General features: G+C 45.3%; 1 protein-coding gene across 12 annotated transcripts in view; it reads right to left on the bottom strand.

The window, feature by feature from the left end:
* The window catches only part of PAK6 (p21 (RAC1) activated kinase 6), a 39,030-nt gene extending 20,743 nt beyond the window's left edge, over nt 1-18,287 (bottom strand). The window contains exons 1-6 of one of the 12 annotated variants that reach the window (XM_065066397.1): nt 16,611-18,049; nt 16,401-16,504; nt 15,366-15,429; nt 13,261-13,365; nt 4,967-5,279; nt 3,750-3,816 (exon numbers count right to left, since the gene is read on the bottom strand). The gene's annotated coding sequence lies outside the window, so the exon portion shown is untranslated. Of the gene's footprint in view, nt 1-2,104; nt 2,340-3,749; nt 3,817-4,966; nt 5,280-13,260; nt 13,366-15,365; nt 15,689-16,400; nt 16,505-16,610 lie in introns of those variants that run through there. The other 11 variants (XM_065066401.1, XM_065066404.1, XM_065066398.1 and 8 more) reach the window with 11 other exon arrangements.
* Nucleotides 18,288-21,549: the final 3,262 nt, after the last annotated feature.

The following is a 21,549-nucleotide window of genomic DNA, read 5'->3' as shown; positions in this document are numbered from 1 at the left end:
GCCTGCTGTGCTATCACTTCCCCTAGTTCAAGTCTTTTCCTTCCACTCCTCTCTGCCCCGCCAGCCCCCAATAGCAAAGCTACATGGAGTGAAGTAGCAGCACAAACTGATGGAATGCTCTAAATCCTGCCCCAACATACACATGTGCACAGATTAACATTACATTAGAAATAAGCTTAGGGAGGGACATATTTGTTATATCTGTGGATTTATTTTTGACAAATGGGAAAAAGAACACAACTGCTTGACAGTTCTAGCCCTGGCTCCGCTGAGCAGGGTTCTAAAGGCTCTGGTGCAGCCTCATGCTCCCCTGCTCCGTTTCCTGGTTCATAAATTAGGACTCAAACCTGAAGCGCAGTGAACGCCTATGTGCTGAGCTTGTTTTGGACACTAGACGGTAACATACTTTTAGGTGTGTTTTAGCTGTACTAAATTCCTTCTGGGACATACAAAAGCACTTGCAAAGAAAAGACCTCTTGAACTTTCTGACACCAGTACAGGCATGTCCCAAATGCTAATGGGCTTCTTCCCTTGACAAATAAGCAAGTTTTCCAGTTTATTTACAGTCCCCTAAAAATCCCAACTAAAGTCACTGTCCCATAGTGCCAGTCTCTGAAGTCAGGCCCCACCCTCCATGGGGTTCTTCTAAAGAGACGAAAGCTAAGGAAAAAGAATTATCACCCTCATTTGCAGACGAGACAAAAAAATTACTAGCTCCATTTCTTCCCAGCTATGTCTAGATTAGCAAACCTAAAAGAGCTTCCAGGTACGTCTCCTGTCTGCTTTTTAACTTCATATCAAGGCCAGATTCAGGCCAAACACACCCTGGCTTCCACGGAGAGAAAACATGGGTGCGCAGCCCCAGTGGGAGCCAAGACGCGCTCTGACCACAGGTTTGATCTTGACACCAGCATGTAGGTCTGGACGCCATGACCGAAACAGCTGCACAGGCAGAAATCACACCCAAATCTCAGCTGCAATCCAATGCCTTCATTATAAGATTAGCCTTTTCCCATCTGTGTTAGGCTTGTGAGAGAGTTACAGGCAGCAAATACCACACAGCACCAAGGGAAAGCTGCAACTCATCGCATTCTTTTCCCCCCAAGCCAGTGAGATGCACGCTGCAAATCGAAAGGCAAAGACATAACGACTGTACCAACTATGACCCTTTTTCCCAGCCTTTAAAATACTCAGTGGAACTGTCCACTGTTCTGGATACACAAAACCACACAGCACTGCATCCCTTTGACACCTGCCGTACACATGCACACTTCACTGTTCATGGCCAAAGAGTAACTGCATTGTTTCAAATGGGTTTACTGGCATTATTTTGCCATGAAGGATGCATCAGGGTTAAAAACAGGAGTCTGTATTTTGCTGTTAACCCAGAATACCAAAGAGTTTCAAGACAGGGCAGGATACAGGGCTTCACTCTCCACTGCCTTGTGTGACAGACCCATTCCAAATGAGCACAAAAATGCTACTGAGCTTAGATTAAGAACGTTTAAGGTTCTGCCTCAAAAAATTCACGTGAATAGCAACAGCTAACATATCAGATAAGAGGTTATGTTGGGACAAGTGCAAGGGGCCACATCTGGCACGCCAGCTCACATGACACACGAAGGAGCCAAGGCGCTCGGCTGCATCTGGGGAACACGCTCCTTCAAGCGCAGCTCTTCGAAACACCGAGTGCCACGTCCCATGGCTCTATCTGCACGGTAACCTCTCCGAGCTCCTCTGTGCCATGTCATGGGTCACAGATCCAGCTGCCTCTGGCACTCTGGGTTACGAGAGGGAAGCTGTAGCCCTGTGCTGCAAATGTGTTGGGAAGCACCGGGCAGGAGCCAAGGAAGAGCCGTGCACGCGATGAGCATGGCCAATTGCTCGCAAGCAGACCTGGCCCAGCAGAGGTACCAGCGATCACACACGTCCCGGATCACAATCCTCGCTGCAGCAGCATGGCAAAGGGCTGACAGAGCCACCACAGTGCCTCCCCAGACCACCCAAGGATAGGGATGGAAGAGTTAAACTACCTCCCAAACAACACTACACAATCTTAGTCCCTATTTATGATCTTCATGTTCTCCCAAAGTGAGGTACATACCTATTTAATAGCTGTCAGCAGCCTCAAGGCAGTTCACTTGGGTTATACCCCCTTGAGATAACTGTTGGGAAGACTGCAGCCCAGGTGGTGTGCCCCAAAACGTGGCAGAGACAGGTTAGCTTAAAGCCCACAGCCTGCCGACTGACTGCCTTCCTGCTCACTACTGCCAACACCGATACGGAACTTTACATCACAGCAGACAAGTCTTCTCCGAGAGAGTATTAGTTATTCTGTTCTGTTTGGAAAGGAAAAACACGTCATGACTAGGAGTGGTCACACAGCACTCCATACATGAAAACCTGAGGTGCACTCATAACACAAGTAAAGACAAATAACTGTTATTGTCTACAGCTACCCTCTGTTCATCAATTAATTACAAAATAATCCAATTACTAATTCCTACAAGTTAAAATGGCTCAGCCCTAGGGTGAATGTAATTTCCTGAGAGTTTTTTGAGGGAAATGGATCTGAACTTTTAGTCTATTGTCACTCTACCTTCACATTGCTCTCTTATGCCAGATAAACAAAAGATCAAGTCTCAAAACAATATCACTAATGACCAAGTCTCAGTGCATTAGCCCTCAAGCCATATGGTAATCCTGCAACTTTAGAAACCATCCTGAGACATTCCTTAAAAACGAGACCTGTATCAGCCAAGTCCTGGTTCTGTCCTGCATTGCTCTGAGTCTGTACAATGAGAACTGCAAAGCCAATGGGACTGGTGCAGGAGCAGGGTGAGTACAACAGACAGGAAAACTAGTCCCCCTGTCCAGATACTCCCCTGGCAAGACGGGAAACTTTGCTGTGCTGTGTCTGGCTCTCGGTGCTGTGCAGCCCAACACGCTGGTTGCCCTTCAGCTGCTCCTGCTGACTTCAGAGCTGATGTCTGTGCATGTACAGAACCGATGTGCAGCTTTGAATGTGATGAAACTGCAGCGTGGCACCTCTGTTGGTACCCTCAGGAAAACATGATGTGCAATGCAGAACTCAGAACCTGGCCAAATTTTTACTTGCGGTTGGAGTAGGCTACTGCAAGCTCTTTTAAGTAATTTGCACGAAGTATTTAGCTCTTTTTTCTGCTTGTGAACTTCCCCAAGCACACTAGAGAAGTAGGTTAAAAGGTGCTCTTTTTTTCTGATGGGAGGTAGGCCAGCCAAACTTTTATAGTGCTTCTCCTTGTGAATGAAAACCATTTCACAACCAAGCACGAGTTGTGTTTCTCACTTCTGCAAGCCTCGGCAGCAGGACCCAGGATATTCTTTCCAGGTACGTACATACTCACACCCATCCGGACAGAAATAACCCCTGTCCATCTGGAAGCATGGTTACTAATGCAGCAAACTATTTGCTTATAGCTCTTTCCATAAACCATTGCTCACACTTAGCACACAGGATGCACATACCAAGGCAGAGTGAAATATGAAAATCAATACACAGCTTCATCACACCGTCAAGAATGAGACTCCTCAGTGGGACAGAGCTTGAGAGAGTGCCCTGCAGCAGCATTTCTTTCCTCAGCAGCTGTGCAGGGGCACAGCTGACTCAGGTTTTACCCAGTCACAAAACTCAGAAAAGCCAAGGAAGACTCAGCAAATCTCTCTTACTCCATGTACGTCCCCAGCCTCACCCAAGAACTCGCACTCACCAGCCACAAACTTCTCTTCTGGTTTTTTTCAGTACTCTGTCCCCAGACACATTAAGGCATTAACGACCTGGCAAAGAAGAAAGCAAACGCATCAGCAAACATTAATGGACAGGACTGTTTTCTGTAGCTGTAAATGCCTGGCTGTATATGTTGGTTACCACCTTGACAAAAATAATTAAGTACAAACGCCCAATAGAATTGTAGATTGTAACTTAAATAGGAGGAGATTAGCCAGCTTTCGTATAGCCAAAATACACTCACGCATCCGTACACACGAGTACTACAGCGTGGTTTCAGTAGGTGTGCTGAGAGGATCTTGGCCAGCACAGCAGCCAGGTCAGGAACAGAGACACGAGGGGCTTTAACTGGTGAGTCAGTCAGACCTCCTCCTAAGATATGGCAAGGGTCCTTGCAGATACAAGAGACTTAAAAGGAGATGTTGCAATGTCTCGCATAAACGCAACAAGCATGCATGTTCCTGACATGCTGTCTGCTTTCTCAAGCATCATCCAGAGTCATTTTTAACCCCTTCTTCACCCCAGTGTTTTAAGAGCATCACCCTGCAAGATTCAACAATGCATTTTCCTCTCCACATTCCCCATCATTTTGAGTGTCAACAGGCTAAATTGCTAGACCCCACGTACCACAGACCCATACACTGGCCCACCCAAAAGACACTGGAAAGCAAAACAACACAAGATCTTACTGGCAATCTTGCTGCAATAATGCCAATAGAGGACAATTCCAAGTGAAAGGAGAAAGAAGGGTCTGGAGGGAAACTCTCCCACTGTCATGCAGCAAAGCCGATTGGAGGACAGTGTTGCTGGGCTATAGGAGCAAAGATGAACTCCCTCCCAAGGGAATCCAGCTCCTGATTTTTCTTCCCTTCCAAAACCATCCCTTGAGAGAAAAAAACCGTATGACCCTCCCAACCATTCCCCTCTTTGCCCTAGGCTGGCACTGCCAACATATGCATGATCATTACACTAATTCTTGGCAGTAGCAAGGCTTAGCTCTGAAGGGAAGGGGTTAAGCCGTGGCAGCACAGCCACTGGGGAGTGAAGACGTTAGTTTAAACTGACAAACCCAATCCTCTGTACACTGAGAAAACAAATCGCCAAATGCACGAAACAGCAGCCATTAAGACAGTGTTGTTACTGGTTTAAAGCAAACGAGCAAGTCAGTGTTGATCCCCAAATCTATATGAAGGAGCTTACCCTCGACTCCTCATTGCGCCGTCACCAGAGGTGACGTGGGAATGCTCTGCCACTGGAATCCACTGACACGCCGATAAACTTCAGAGAGAAAGACGGCTGAAGAAAGCGGGAGAAGCAAAAGGGGTGGAGGCAAGTCTGACATGTTTGTACAGTGCCTGGTTCACCTAAACTGCCGAGTTTGATTTCAGGGTGTGGTAGCAGATGGGACACAGAAGCACTCAGCGCAGAGAAGCCTCAAATTCCTCTTCCAAGGACAATGACACACACCGACAGCAGAACCTCTTGGGAAAATCTTGTCTTCTCCTTTTGCTGCCTATAGGGGATGAGAGAAAGAGCTCAGAGTCACACCTGGGCACCGAGGTTAGCTAGGCTGCAGGCAGAAACCTTGGGGAGATCACCTCCCGTTCCCCTCCACCCTCTTCAACCCACCACTTCACCGCTGACCTATTAAAGCTCTGACTTGCTTGTTAGCTCTTCTCTCTTGGCTCCACAGCCTCAGGGCCTAGAGCTGCTGCAGTTTCTAACGAATCCCAACATCTCCGCCTGTGTCGCCTGGCTGCAGATTTCAGGATCTGCCACCAATTCCTTGTCGTTCCTGTCAGGAAAGCTTTAATTGCTTGCTATATGGCTGGCTACAGAATCATTTGCCAATTTATTTGCATTGCAGATGAGCAGCACCTGACCTGGCGCTTTGACTTTTCCCCTGTCGCTGGGCATGAATCAGGGCTGCGAGGTGTGCAGTCTGCTATCACCCTGTAATCCTGCAGCGCTGCCTGTGCCATGCCTCAGGGTTTTCTGGCTCCTGGAAATAGATGTTTCCACAAGTGCCGTGTGTTCAGCGGGACACCAGCTCCACCATACGGGAAGGGACCATCATTAGGGGAGACTCTGAGGATTACAGCCCAGGACAGGTCAGAGTTCATGTCAGCAAACCCATCAGCTGCTCTTTCTCCACTCCAGATAAGGAGGATTCTTGGTCTCTCCAAACCACCAACAATGCTGGCTTAACCCTGAGATATTTTGGGTCCAAAGTGCAGAGATAAAAGCCTTAAAAGTCCACCACCATGATTGTTTTTTATTATTTTTTTTAGCCTTGGTTTTGTTGAACTGCCCTTAAAATAAATAAATGACATGCTACAAATAGTCATTAGGCTGTCATCATTTCTGCTGGGATTGGCTTGTCCAGCAGAAGTAGGCTGGCCTGGTGACCTTTTAGCAACGTTCCCCTATTCCCATTTTCCTTCCTACCTATTCATCCCGCCTAACTATGCTGCAGTATTTTTGTACAACAGAGTCACAGATCTAGTTGGAATGCACAAGATCTACAGCAATACTATGGAGAAGGAACAGAAATGGGGTTTGTACAGAGAATGTAAAGGAAACCCTGGCATTGTAGCTGATGGTCTAAAGTTCATAATCCCCATTTCCAGACCTGCTAACTAAGTTGTGGAAGCTGCTTCCCCAAAAGCGCAGTCACTGCTTCTACATCACGCTGCAGGTCCTTGCCTGCCAGAGCCTGCCACAGCGAGGGAGGTTTCCTGCCTGTTACCTGACGGCAGCGCCCCTCAGGTATAGGAAATACAGTGAGCCAGGTCCCTTTCTGTCTGGGGATTAGCTTGTGTCCTCCCACAGGACAGGCCCCATATGCAGATGTAATCAAAAAAAGAAAAGTTCAGGTTAATAGTAGTAAATAACAAATTACAATTAGGACAATGGGACAGCATTGTTTCTCCAGAAGACCGGAGCTTGCGAGGCAGAAGTGGCACAGCGGAGGATCGGAGATGGGGAAACAGAACATAGTCCTGCTAGGTGTGGAGGAAATGCAACAGCGAGTGCAAACTGCCGCTGCCAGCTCTCGCATCTGTGCTTTGCTGATGTGTTAGTCAGTGAGGAGCCGTCTACACAATGATAGCTTTGGGAGCGTCAGAAAGAAACATCATTTATATTCTACAAGGAGTCACCCAGGCTTGGAACTGGCTTCAGATTTGCATAAGTATTATATTTTATGGGCTTACATGCTAAGACAGTCCTTTAGAACAAGACAAGTTCTTTATAAATGGAAGAGCCTGATTTTACTTGTCAAGAAACAAGCTTAGATGAAACCAAGGCAGCTTTGAATTGGTGTGAACTTCTGCTGCCTACAATCTTAATGAATAATTCGGACACTTTCCAGTCTTTCTGTTCACAAGTTTGGTCCCAGCAGTCCTACACACTTTGAAGAAAAATTTCCCAGTAAAAATGATACATCTCTAATTTTCCCCCTTTAGCAACTGTCCCTTTATTAAACATTTCACTGCTCCTTCTCTGCCCACTGCTCCCTTCTTAGCTAGAGAATTGCACAAGATAATACAAATAATTATACTCACACATTTCTATAAACACACGCATCCACACCCCACTCCTCCTACGGCTGCTCTGCTCTGTGCTGCTCATTCAGGTCCTGTGTGTTTCCACCACGGCAGCCAGAACCGGCAAGTGCTGCCCGTGCCCTGACCAACGGCTCGCACCGCAGGCTGCCTCAGTTAGCCACACAGCAAGGGCCATTCCGTCCTCCACGTCCCTCCCCAGACACAAAGCGTAGCACATTTCAGATCAGAACGGCTGATCTGTCCTTTTTTCTCACCCTGCCCATCCATGTCACTGCTTCAGGAAAGCGCCAGTACCTCACACCCTGCACTGTTGCTGCAAGAGATTTCATTTAAGCCTGTTTCATCTCTACTGGAGCAGAATTTTGTGAGATAAGAAAAACTTTTCAATGTTTTACTATGCCAACAGGCAAGACTGCACACTTCTAATCTTAAAAACCAAAAGCCAACTCTACCTTACACAACAGCTTTCTTCTACCTCAGCCAGGAGAAATATACTTGGCCACCCGTTTGGAGCTTGTGGGACATGGGAAAGCTGCTAAGAAAAATTTATCCTGCTTCAACAAGGCTTCCAGGCAAAGCCTAATACCAAGACACACCAAATCTGATGCATTCAGGAAATCCCAGTAAGAACTAGGCCTGTTCTACCCAAGGAACTAGGCTGTGGTTCAGAGCTACACCTTCTAGCAGGCTCCTCCGAGCTGGGGATTTGCTAGGAGGCACAAAGGCACTGCCAACGAAGTGTGGTCCCTCTTCTTTCATGGCTCTTGAAATCCAGAGTAGGCTGGCCAGGGAAGTGAAAAAATACACAGCTGGGACTAAAGGGTCAGTAGGAGAAAGGGTGTGTTGCAAATTCACAAAGCATCAGCATCAACTGGTGGGAGGAAGCACGAGATAGGAATCAAGTCTGCAAGTCTCATAATCAACACATGACATTAGGCAGCACTGGAGATAAGGAGGCAGCAATCCTGAGGCAGTTTCACTTTGAATAAGTGCTTACACTTCACTACCTTTCCCCAAGGCTATCTCATTCAGAGGGGGGCAGAAAACTTCAAGAGAGCACTACTGGGGTTGCTTGCTCTAATGTCACGGTTACCCTCTACTAGGGTTGCTTGCTCTAGTGTTAGGGTTACCCTTCTGGCTTTTTTTGGCCCAATTCAAACCAAACCACAAATGCAGCAGAGCTGTACAACTGAACAAGATGCGTGCTGCTCCAGGCTCTCGCCAGCACCAGCGCAGAATCACAGCCAGGCTGTCCTAGACCAGGAACTCCAATGGTGGAACAAAGCATCGCCAGCAAGGGAACCGGCAAACTGCCACACAGAACACCCGGCTGGAGCAGCAAGAGTTGAGAACATAGGCAAGAAAGCAGATTAAGCTTAAAGAGAGTAAGAAACCAGCAGACTCTCTTTAAAAATCTTAACTCCCACTCTGATGAGAAGCTGAAACTAAAGCTCAAGAGGATCACCTGAACACAGCACACACTATTTTGCTACTGGTTAAATTCCTGTGGCTTCATAGACATTCCCTGCAGATAATATCAATACAGCTGGGATCACAGCCATCTCGCACTTCTTCCAGATCTTTCACTCACAAAAATTCACAGACTTGCTAGGTTATAACAGAAGTAACGTCATACTCCACCAGACAAGTCTATGCCACCCTCTACCAAAGGTGTATCTGCTGCTTTCCACAGAAGTCAGGACAATGAGCCCTGCAATGGCAGCACTGCAGCAGCAGGCCCGTGTCCCCTGCCTCTCGCACATCTCTGCCAGCTCACTTTGGGAAAGTCATTCTGCACTCTGGTAAAATGACTGTGACAATGCTTAACTCCCACAGAACAGAGGCGGCTTAATCTGTTGTTTTTTCAAGCATGCTGCAATCCTTAAAGATTCTGTAGAAATGCAGATTGAAATCCCTGTCTGACATAAGAGGAATACAGACCACAGCTTCTGTTCAGAATAACTAGGTCAGTCAGCTATTGCAAAAGTATTAACCAGAATTCAGAGAATTCTTAGTGGCTAAAATAACAGTAGCAATAGTCTAACGCCCTTTGCTGTTACTGGGCACTCTCTACCTCTGGGTATACTCAAAACCAGAGTTACTGGGCACTCTCAAGAACCCAGAATAATTTGAGAGCTGGAGCTGAAGCTTGTCAGAATCCAGCCATGTGGCTCCGTGCAGCCCGGGAGGCTCCATCCCGCTGGGTGCCATGTGGAGCCAACAGCTGCCCCGCAGAGCGCGCAGCCGTCAGCAGCCAGGGCAGGCAACACGCCCCAGAGAGCTGCGCCCGAGCCCCGTGTCAGGGAACGGGTGGCAATGTCACTGTCACCCTCCCAGCAGCAGCCGCCCCACAGCAAGCGCAGGAGAGTGTTTTGTCCTGCCGCGCTGTATGGGTAGCTTATTTTGTGGGGAGGCTGGTAGAGCCAGAGAGCAACTGTTTGAGTTGAATAGGGGTTGAAAGGAATCCCCATTGCAATGCCAAATTTATCTCAGCCCCCTCCAGTTGCTGGACTGAGGAATTACTTTCCTCTCACCATACTTCTGTACGGCAGCTCATTCCTGCAGATAATCAATACAGCTACTGGCACTGAAAAGCTTTTGGGTTTACTGGAAATAGGAGGTAAAGGGTTAAACCTGTTTGGTTTATTATTATGAACATTTCTTTTTAAACTCAGGTAGTTTCAGCAGCCTGGCACACAGCTCAGCCCCACAAACAGTCACACCGCCACAACTCTGAAGCCAGTGACCTGCAATGCAGGAACTGGGCCTTCTTGTTTTGCCACTGCAACAGGCATGTCAGCATGCTGTGCCCTCCATTCCCTGGCTGCACGAGCTGTGAGCGCACTGCAGTCCACAGGTTGGATTAATGGTTATAATCACCATTTAGTTATTTATATGGTGCAGAAAAATACGTTGGCTGTGACATCCTTGTCTTGTGTACTAACCACCACAACAGAGGAAAAAGTTGATAATTGCTACCTCCCCTAAGAGTTGTTTTTGGTCTTTTCTACCAGTAGTTAGAGAAGCGTTTTACTTTCTTCATCCTCAGCTCTCTCCTCTAGCCTTTATTCAGGCTGCAATTTATAATAGCCTAAATACCGGCATAAGAGAGAATAAGATGCTGGTTGGTCTGGGCATGCTGTTTCAGCAGAACACAAGCTGCTGGGCACACGATAATGCTTCCAACCACCAATCTCCATTAAAAAAAATAGTCAAAACTACCCAAATCATTTGTGCATCTATTAATGCTGTCAGGTTCCAAAATCAGAAGCTAAAGGGTGCACACAGTCAAGCAATGTGTCTTACAAAGGGCTGAAACATGCCAGCTGTTTCTGGTATTGTAACAATACTTTTATACCAAAAGTCCACCCTATGATGAATGGAGTCCAAAGCGAACACACGCCAACGGTCTGCCTGGGCACACAGACCTGCCTGCGGCTGGCTGCAGGCGCAACTAACGCCTTCCACTGAACAGGCCGGGTCCTGCGGGCTGCTCTGACAAGTGAAACCACCGGGGCACGACAACCAGAAGCCTCTTCAAGATAACACCAGAAACCAATCCACTCACACATATACATATCTATATAATTGAAGGAAATATCCAGATTCTGAATAATAATAGTAATAATAAATAAAGAAGAAAGGAGCAACATAAAACATTGCCATTTAAGCTGTAAATAAAATGGTATGTCTCCTGTTCTGCAGATCTAGAGATTCTAAAGACAGCATCATAAAAATAAGAGAAAAAATTCTGTTAACCATCTACTTAATCATCATTCATCAAACTACTAATTCAAAAACACATTTTGTGTTCATGTGCTCTCTGGAGCACCAAATGAATTCTATAAATAAATGAATTCAGAGAAACGCGTTCACGTTTTTAAGTAGTATTAACTTAGTTCATTTCTGCATGTGACCTTTAAAAACAAATGCTTGTTAGGACTCGAAACGAGCATTTTCTTGTTGTGCAGAACTTGGATGAAAACTGAAAGCCTGGCTAACAGTTGTGCCCAAGTGCTTCAGCACAGGTTCCCTACAGAAATACTTGGGTAGTTATCCGGAAAATGCTGTCATTTCCTTCTTTCAACAAATCGCAATCTCAGCCCAAGAACAGCCACAAACCATTATGAAGGTGATCACAGACCACAAATGAGAAGTTTTCCTGTAATTTAGGTGACCCAGACTTCTAAGAGGCTCTTTTAAAAACTTGCCATTAATGACACAGAAATAAATGGCAACGTTCTTTAAATAAGTGATCGGCTCAGCTTTACGTCACTCAGGCTGCTACTTTACAGAAGCTTAAGGAGAACACATTTAGAACTTGGAAGAGAACATGAAAGCCCAAAGAGCTTTGCAAACTCCTGATTTGAGAGCAAGCAGTAGAATTAGTATTTTCTTTGCCTTTAGCACCAAGGAGTGCCTGTTTTATAGGAAAGTGGAAAAAGCAGGGCGTTTCCTCGGTGGCAGTCACAAACAGGAGCATCTTGCCCACTAACATCACCCATGGTTGATGAGGTAGTACAAGATCTAAACTACTTGTGACATGCATACATTTAGGTTTCTAATGAAATAAACACAGCATGCATTTTTCATTTTATGACCCAATTATTCCATCCAGCATCTAGGTTTCCAATCTGATTTTCCACACCTTTCACTGCATACTCAGGAGCTCTGCTTTCTGCAGATTAATTATGTGCGTACGCAAACTGGACAGCTTGCTGTAGCATGAACCGCTCCAAGATGACTTGCCCAGAGAGGCTTCTTCCCAGAGTCAGCTGGAACATCTGTTCCTCTGATCCAACCTAAACTCCTTGCAAAGAGTTTTTGCACTGACTTCCACAAGTGCTAGACAGATTCTTATTCTAAACTGGATGTTACAGGAAATAAATTCCTTTTTAACATTACTGTATGCATTTATGTACTTTCTTGGACAAGGCCCAAAGTGCTCATTATAAAGTGTAACACCCTGCTTAATTCTTCCAGAAGCCAATCATAAGGCTACTATGAATTTTAATGAGCACTGAATCAAACCCCAGATGGTTTTTAAAGCCAAATTATCCTGATCTTGGTTATTTTAAGCTCTGTGTAGTGCCTTCTGGCATATTAGCCCCTCTGTTCCTGGTCCAGACTGAGGAAAGGCTTTAATACCTGTTCTCCCCACACAGGCACAGCTCTTCAGCTCTGCTGTGAAAAACCCTCAGCTCCTGCTATGCCTTGAAAAGCCACAGCTTTGAAAGAAGGCTCAGGGGTTGACACAGGCGAGGAAAAAACCAACCCCACAACACAGCAGGGAGGACACTGACCTGATCCAAACTCTCTCAGCAGCGCAACCCAGGCTCAGCAGCCTAGTTAGTGCTGTCTTGTGGACACAGTGGCAAGGATACAATCAAATTACAAAGAGATTAGTAAGTGAGATCTATGAAAATTTTCATCTAAATGAAAAAGGTGAGAGTACAAGAAAAACAAAAGATAGTCACTTCTAAGGCATCGTGCATTGCAGAGAGGAAAGTCAGAAAACCAGCAGGCCATCAGGAAGCTAACACTGCCATTACAGACACTTCAATTTAACCACCTTCTCAGGGGAAAAACGATTGAGTGCAGAGCCATCAAGTTGACATTATCAGTTCATAAAGACACTTGTCTGCTGAAACTGCTGAGTGCATTTGCTCTCTAATTTGAAATGGTATGTTTCATTTTAAGAACTAACCCATCGTTTTTATACAACGGTGTTTTGAGTATCTGCACATCATATGGGCAGGATACCTGGCCCTGGCCTGAGAGCGCTGTGTGCACTGCCTCAGCTGGGTCAGAGCTCTGCTACTCAGAGCTGTAGTTCAGCTACAGCCCGATTCTTCAGAGCAAACGATGAATTACGTTCTGTATCTACCACAAAACACTATTATGTTATGCTTTGCTTTGACTAACCTTGGTGATTCTGGGCTGTGCTGTTTCCTGCAAAGCGCTGCTGTTGCAAATGGCCACCCAAGTCTCTTAGAGATTCACCAGACCTTCTGCCTTCCCCTCGGCAACCTGTAGGAGCAAAGATACATCACTGAGCAGTTTCCAAAGCTCTCTGGTTGAAGCATTGCTCTTCCTTCCTGGACTTTAAGCAAGTCCTGAGGAACGTGAATACTTGTTGGAGGCTTTCTTTGGGACAAACTTTGTGACCAATAACTGACTACAGCAACGCATGCCAGTCTGTGTCAACATGACAGCTTGCAGGCAGCCACAATGCCAGCTGCTTCAGGTGCTGGCTTCGGGTTGGGTTTGGTTTGTTTGGTGGTGTTTTGTTTTTGTTGTTGGTTTGTGGGTTTTTTTGAGAGGTGTGCTAAAGCCTCTTTACACTGACTTGTCTGCTTTTTTCATTTAGTTTTCTGGGATTGTTTTTTTGCCCCAATTTTTCTAGGCCTTGTCTGGTAAACAGATGGACGTCATAGAAATGAAAAGGATGAAATGGAAGGAGTAACAACAACTGAAGTGCAGTATTATGCAAAGCAGCTATGCAAAAGAAATTATGTCACTGTATATTACTCAGTTGAGAGTGGTTAATGAGTTTACACTATTTAACCACCTTACTAGAATGGACATCCCAGCTTGCAGAATGCAGACGGAGCTCTAAAATTATTTGATTCTTAGAAATAAGGGGTGGGAGGGAAACAAGGAAGCAAAAGATGGTCTAATGTCCTTTCTCGCCTCCAGATGCATTACACATGGCTCAGTCATGCCAAGTCTGGGCCTGAAACACTTATTTTTAATTCACTGAAAACCACACTGACTGAGCAGCAGGAGAGCAAGCGACACACTTAACTTGCCATCATTTGCTAACTCAAGAAGGAGCTCAGCCTCCTGCCTCTGCTGGGATTGCCGAGTAAAGCAGCAGCGGCAGGTTCAGTAACTCAGACAACTCTGCCTTCTGAAAGCCCGAGAGCCCCGAGGGGCCTGAGCTTTAACAGGTTTCAGTCCCTTTTGACTTGAACCACATTTGAACTTCTAAGCAGCGAAAAATTATTCTATCCTGTTACTATTCCTCTGAGCAATTGCACACACGCCCCTTTTATTATTACATTATTGTAATTTTGTCTCCGACATTCCCCCGAGAGGAATTACTCATGTCCTGCTATTATTTATTTTACTACTAAGAGCCTGGGTTTTAGCAGTAGTTTTAATTAAACAGCAACCCTCCTCCTCAGTTAGGATCACCTTTATCTAGCTTGCTGTGCTTTTTTTCTCCAGCAGTATCATTTGCTTCCTCCTGTTCATCCCTCTCTCCCCAGTTCTCAGGAACTGGAAAAAGCCCCCTCTCCCGTCAGCAAAAAGCAATACAAGATTTTACTGAGGTAAAGAACCACCCCATGGAAGATCATAAGGTGCTTAACACAGGTTACGCAGAATTCCAGTTTAAATTGGCGTCAAGTGCCTGTGCCCAAAGCAGCAGCACCTTCCATACCCCCCAAAAGCCACGCTGGCTGCTCGCCGTCCCATGCACCAGCCCACAGCACGTTGCAACAGATGTCCCACATTGGTTTCCCTGCTGCTCTACAGCCTGGCTTGCCCGTCCATCGCCCCCCGTCCTCTCCAAACTCACTCCTGGGAGCTGCCAAGGCAGGTTTTCTTTGGGAGCTTGAAGTCCAGTGTGTCCAGACACTGGGTAAACACCTCTTCAAAGTCTTTGCTATCCCGGGATAATGAATCAGATCACAATGTATTGTAGACTTTGGCGCACAGGATTCTTGGAAGCTGCCCTAGATGAATGTTTTAAGAGTTATTCGTTCATGCTCCCCAAGTGTCGGAGGCAGAACTGATGACTCTGACTGCGAAGCTGGCAGGAATAGCCTCATCTCAACTACTTCTACAAAGTGGAATCAAACTGCAGCAACAGCATCCAACAGTATTAACTGCTCCAGCGCCTGGCAAAGCCAGCTGCAGAGCCAGCACAACGTTACGCAACCCCTGCTGGCACCAAATGCCCTCCTGGCCCCCATTCCCTGCCAGGATATTTGACGCAACCAGCCATCCCCAGGCAATCTCACCTAAGCGCCCGCAGCCTTCCCAGAGCACAGCTTTCCCCCGGCACCGCTCCGGTCCGTGCCTCACCTAGCGAGGAGGAGCCAACAAGTCAGAGATCGCTCCTGATTTCACTTCTCACAGTCTTGACAAGGCTTCTTCCTCCTTCTCAGCTCTAGGTGCAAAAGTTTACAAACTACACTTCCCTAAACACGAGATATTTTTGCTTTTACGAGCACTGTGTATTTTCCTTTTCCAAGAGCAAAATGAAACTGCGTACAAGTATTAGATCCAGTAGTGTGCAAAGCGAAAGCATAGACTCACGCCTACACTCTTCCCTGCACTTCAAGGCTCAGTAAGTGCTTCCTTAATGGCTTCAGCACCTTTGGAAAATGTGTGCTCTGCTGTGCTTTCATCAAGGTCTATCATTTATACACGACAGCCTAAACATACAATTCTGTCTGGAGGGTTCCCAGTTAGGAGGAGTTTCAGTTTTTAGCTTCTAACGGGGAGGACAGGATACTGATGATAAAAGACTTTTAGATGTTATGAGTTTTTTCCAGAGCCACCTCTATCCATTCAAGGTATTTTTTCCTACCTTAAATAAGGCTTTTCAAATAAGTTGCCTGCAGCTGTGATGAGGAGCTCTGTACTACTTTCTGGCCTTTCCACAATTTTCAACAGCTATAAACTGGTTGTTCAGGCGTAATTCAAACAGATGCTTTAAAAAAAAAAGTCCTATCTCCTTGCTCTTTTTTCAATAGCATTTCTTCAAACTAAGCCTATTAAAAACCTTTGAGTTCAAGCTTCCAAAGCAAGGCCCATCTTCCTATTGCCTCCCTACAGAACAACAAACACTCTGTGAATGTTTAAAAGCACTAAACAAAATTAGTAAACCATAAGCTCGTGTCTATTCACTCAATTTTACTTTCATTCACCCACTCTTCCTACAACGCTTATGGTTCTATTTGAGTACACAATTTAGAAGCAGAGTCGATGGCATTTATTCACCACTGGAATACAGGCAGGCAAAAGGCAGTGTTAAAAACATTCCTCCTCACCTCTTTTTTATGGCCTCAGACCTCAGAAAATTAGTTCTTATTGCCTGATTTAAATTTCCAGGCTAAAAAGGGAGTGCCAGAAACATCAGAGATTGATTTCAGTTCTACAGGTAAAAAACAACAACAACAAATCTTAGAAGTCCTCTCAGTTGCAGTGTTCAGAATGCTGGACCCCGTTGCCCCATCTACCTCCCACAACAGCAGGCTTACCTTGAAAAACAGATCTGAAATACTTCTGAAGAAGAAATACTTCTGGAGTGAATTCAGTCCCTTCTTCCTTCTAACTGCAGGTTGCTGCTTGTCTTAAACACGGGAAACATCCCTTGCTTCAGGCAAAAATTCTCAGCAATTTCATCTTAAAGCTTCTTCAGAAAGATCCTGGTTCAGTCTCAGGCACATGCGAACAGAACAGCCGGAGCTCCCAGCTGCTCCCTGGAGCTGCTCCCTGCCCAGCGCCAGCTGCGGGAGGACAACCGGAGCCCCACCCCTCGTTCACACTCAGCACAGGTGTGAGTGCTCACCAAAGGTGAAACATCCTCCCAGCTGGAGGACAAAGGAGAGCACAGCGATACATTTCATTAAAACCCTGCAGTTCAAACTGATGAGATCTCATTGTAGACACATACCACTATCAAGATTCTGTAATGCAGTGAATCGATGTTTTCTAGGACCTTTCTTATCGTGGGCTGATGCTGTGATCTCAGCAAAGAGGATGGGACTGTGCGTTGAGTGACATTTTGCAGAAAAGGCAAGAGCAAGATGCTAATCAAGATTCTAGTGTATAAAGATTATACACACGTTGCCCCTCTACTAAGCCTTGAAATGGCAGGACGGCTGACTTACACTTCACCCTGGGGTGGGGAGGGAGTGAACACACATAACAAAGCCCCACACTTTGAGAATCTGTAATTAAAGACTCCTGTGCCCTGTAGAGGTATAAACTGCAGACCATGAGCTGCAAATACAGCGTTATTCCATTGCTCAGGCAAGCCAAAGTGTTACTTCTCAATTTGGAAAGCATTGCCATGGCCCTTTCTGGATATACGAACTCCGTGGGTGTTGTGTTGATCTTGCATAACTTGCTGCATTCATGTCATGCAATTTCAAAAATGCAAAATATAATATCAAGCTGACACTTCTGCAGGCTAAATTTCAGCAATAGATCCCATGGCACCCTGCAGAAGAAGGAAGGCAAACTGTTCTAAGGCTTTAGATTTCATAAGGATGTAAACTAGGACAGATTTATTAAGCTGATTGAAGCACAGTTCACACTGGCTGAAACTCCGCAGATGTAACTACTCTGTTCCTGCTCCTCCAGTCCCAAATGGAACCCAGCAGAATCCAGTTCTGTAATCAAGGCAGCAAGTGAAACACCTTCCCCCAACTGCAGCCAGTTTAGAAATCAAGTCAAAACCAGCAGGGCTGCCAGTGAGGCAATTAGGTATTTTCCACAGGTAGTCTGATAAAGAAGTTATTTACAATTTCCTGGCATGTCAGTTACTTTAGTATTTTCTGGACAACATTCAGAAAGGAGGAGCACTTTTTTTTTTTTTAAGATAAAAATGTTGTATCCAAGAGACAATTAATTCTTCTTTCTTACAGAGTTGGCTTTTATCTCCTCACCTAGATAACCACAGGCGCATTTTTGTGAACATTAGGTAACAAGAAAGCCTGCTGCTAATTTATTTTTTTCTCATCAGCGCCTGGGGAAAAATAGGAGCTGTTGGGCCAAGGGAAAACACAACCAGCAAAGATGGGAGGGCGAGAGGAGGAGAGTGAGAAAATAACTCAGCAGTGAGTCAGTCATGCTCCTCCTGCTCAGTCACCTGTAGAGCTGCTCTCCAGACACACCGGGATGGAGAATAAGATGCCTGCCCGCCTTCCGCCCACCTCCTCCTCCTCCCAGGACTGACACAAAGAAGAGCTGGGGCAGAGATTCAGGAGACAGTCATTAGAGATGCAAGCTTTCCAGAGCAGCAGAGCTCACAGGAGCCTGTTTGCTCGCGTTTCCCACCCCCTCCTGTCGCCCCCTCCACTGTTTCTCAATTAAATCATCTTGAATCAACCTGTTCATTTGCTGGTGTGAGTTTTTCTGATGGTGCCCTGCAGTTTTGACATCGTAGAGAGTTGCCATGGAGAAGAGGGTGATGTCATTGACACAAAAAGCACTGAATTTACAAATAGGACAGGAACAGAGCTATTTATACAGAGCTGCTTTCCTCCCTCCGCTCTTGGCTGGGGTGGGTGGAAGCAAAGGCAGCAGTTCCATTCTTGATGTTTCTGTCAACAAGTCTCAGAAATGAATTTTCTTGTTAGAAAATATCCTGAGCCCGTGAAATTGCTGAATGCCGTCAGTTTTCCGACTTCATTCATTAGAGCTGGATTTAGCTTTCCAGCTCACAGCTATTTTGAGGTCAAAAACTCGTGTTTGTACCATAACTTCTACCCTGAAGAATCTATGCAGCATCACTGAAACCCAGCCGCTTCTGAGAGCAAAGACAACGCCATGTCACAAAAAGAGAGGGGACAGATCCCCCGTTTTATGGAAAGGCTCCGCACTGCTTATGATCACTGTCAATAATAACTGACAGTTGGGTTTGCTTTGACTATGTGGGGTGCCGTTGCACATTAACACAACCCTCATACAATGAAACATTTAGCGCATATAAAAATTGCAAACCACAGAAGAGATAGAAAAGGGGGGATGATAAATCCAGACATGAACAACAACAAACATTTTAGAATGCATTTGGAATAACTTAGGAGGAATAAAGGGAGGTTTAAGAACATGACAGGGAAGCTATCACAGATGTCAAGAGTATTATTTATGTGTATGACACCTAAACCAAACATGCACCCATCTATCACACCAAAATCCAACGGGAAAGTAACATTCCTAAAAGCTGCAAGTTAAGAAGAATTATTTCACCAATATCCAGGTCAAGGTTCAAGATTCAGTTTTGAGTTTAAAAAAATAGCTTAGTTTTCAAAGAAAACAGCTTGGATCTCAACAGCTGGTAGAACAACTGCGCTCCAATTTAAACAACAGCATTGTCTGGGGCAACGGTTCCCCTGTTTTCCTCTCTGGATACAAATATCAAATCCTAGTTTGGTGAAACGTTCCTGGCTGCAGTGTACATTTCAGCTGGCCACAAGCACTGCAGTGCCAGGGCGCAACAGAAATTACTAATCCAAAAACAGGTTAGGAAACCTGCAGCTAAAGCTATCAAAATGTTACCTTGCTTTTATGAACCATTTCTCCTCGGCAGAAATGAAATATTTATAAATATTTATATTTAGATAAGAAAATATACATAACGTATAATACCAGTTTTATAAACCACAAAACCCCAGGACTTAAATGATTTGTCCAGTATCACATGCAAAGCCAGAAGCAGTGGTGACAGTGGAGGGTCTTCAGTCTGGAAGAACAGGGTCTTGCTGAGACCCTCTTTGTCTCAGAAAGAGAAGTTTAACAAAACCACAAATGCCAGAAACATTAACAGGGCTTTGCCAAAACATTCACAGCTTCTGCAGCACAATACCCAACAGCTCGGCTTTTACCGTAATGAAACAGCTTGGCTTTTACCATCATGAATCAGCAAGAAGGTTCAGGAGAAGCATTTTCTTACCTCTCCTTTACAACAAGTCCAGCTACTCAAACATCATTTCCAAATTTGCCATCTCCCATTTTAAGAGGACCAGTGTGAATTTCCCAGGGAAGAAGGGAAACTTGTAACTCTTTTCCATGAGCCTCATTCATTGCAACAGTGTGTTCCCAGTCCCCTGGCAGCTTTTCTTCCTTCCCCCCTCCACCCATGTTGCTCCGCACCATTGCTGGAAAGGACGTAGATACATAACCAAGGACCACTCCGGAAACCACAAAGGTAGAGGAAGAATATGCCATATAGTGAAAGACCACAGAAACTTAAGCTTGTAATGGAAAAAGTTAGGAAGCAATTTGCAGGCAGTCTATATAGATATAGTGCTCACTTTGATAAAAATCTCCTCAGTTTAGCTGATAGGAAGCAAAGATCCATTTAGATCATGGTGCACAGAGCACATGTGTAGCAGCAATGAATGCTTGTAAACAAGGAGCAATGAAGAGGGCACCAGTGTTCAGTGGTGTGGGAATTACCTATTGAAAGAACTGGGAACAGGATCAGTGAGTCTGCCATTGTTGTCTAGCTCAGGATATGAGGAGGAATAATAACTTTTTAAATTGCATAAAATAGACTATTCCTGTTACATATTCCCCATACACTAAGCAAATCAGAGACTATCTTTACAGCTGCCCACATCAGTTGCCAGTAATGTTTTCTGTTTCAGGCTAGACGAGACTACTTTCAGCTGACACTTGTGTTTTACATCTTGATATAAAACTGCTGCTTTTAGTTGCACAGGATCTAAGCCAGTTTCCAAGGTGTAAGAATATGGCACACTCCACTAAAGCTGTATAAAGAAAAGCCTTCCATGGCCCCCCTGCAAACACAGCAGCAGACAATGTGCCACTGAAACAGCTGGTGCCTACCTGGGGTCAGATTTAATCCCTGCCATGCTTATCTTTTCAAACGGGCTATCAGCAGATCTGGACTGTGAAGCCATGGGAACAGACTAATGAAAGGACAAGTTGCAGCCAGTTTAGTTCCCAGCACAGGCACAGTACTAATGCAGGCCGGCTCTTCAGGAGTAAATGATCCCCTGGTGCAGCACAGGGGCCAGGGTGCCTTTCCTGAATCCATTTTGACTGGATGTCGAGGGAATGCACCAACACGCCATATCCAGCCACCACTGCATTTTGCAATGCTCAAACACTTCTTTTTTCCCCACAAAATGATTCCTGAGCAAATGATTATTTAAAGAATTAAACTACATCAAAATACATTACTAGTTTAGGTTCAGGAAAGGAACTGTACAATTCAACAGAGACTGAATGTGCATCAAAAAAATCCAAGGCGCTGGAAAAACAAACATAAGCTCAGGCACAGAAAATGAACAGAAGACCGACGTTTGTCTTTCCTCAGCATTATATCACTTAGCGGCTGACTCTGCTTCAGAACTCACACTTCCATGCCAGCTGCAGCCATAGGATCAATAATTAAATAGTTTTGGATGGTACTTATTACAAAAGGAGAGTAAGGAACAAATA

Source organism: Columba livia, chromosome 5 (assembly GCF_036013475.1).
Source record: "Columba livia isolate bColLiv1 breed racing homer chromosome 5, bColLiv1.pat.W.v2, whole genome shotgun sequence".
NCBI lineage: Eukaryota > Metazoa > Chordata > Aves > Columbiformes > Columbidae > Columba > Columba livia.
The sequence above is the reverse complement of the archived record's forward strand: the minus strand, read 5'-3'. Positions and strand labels throughout refer to the sequence as shown.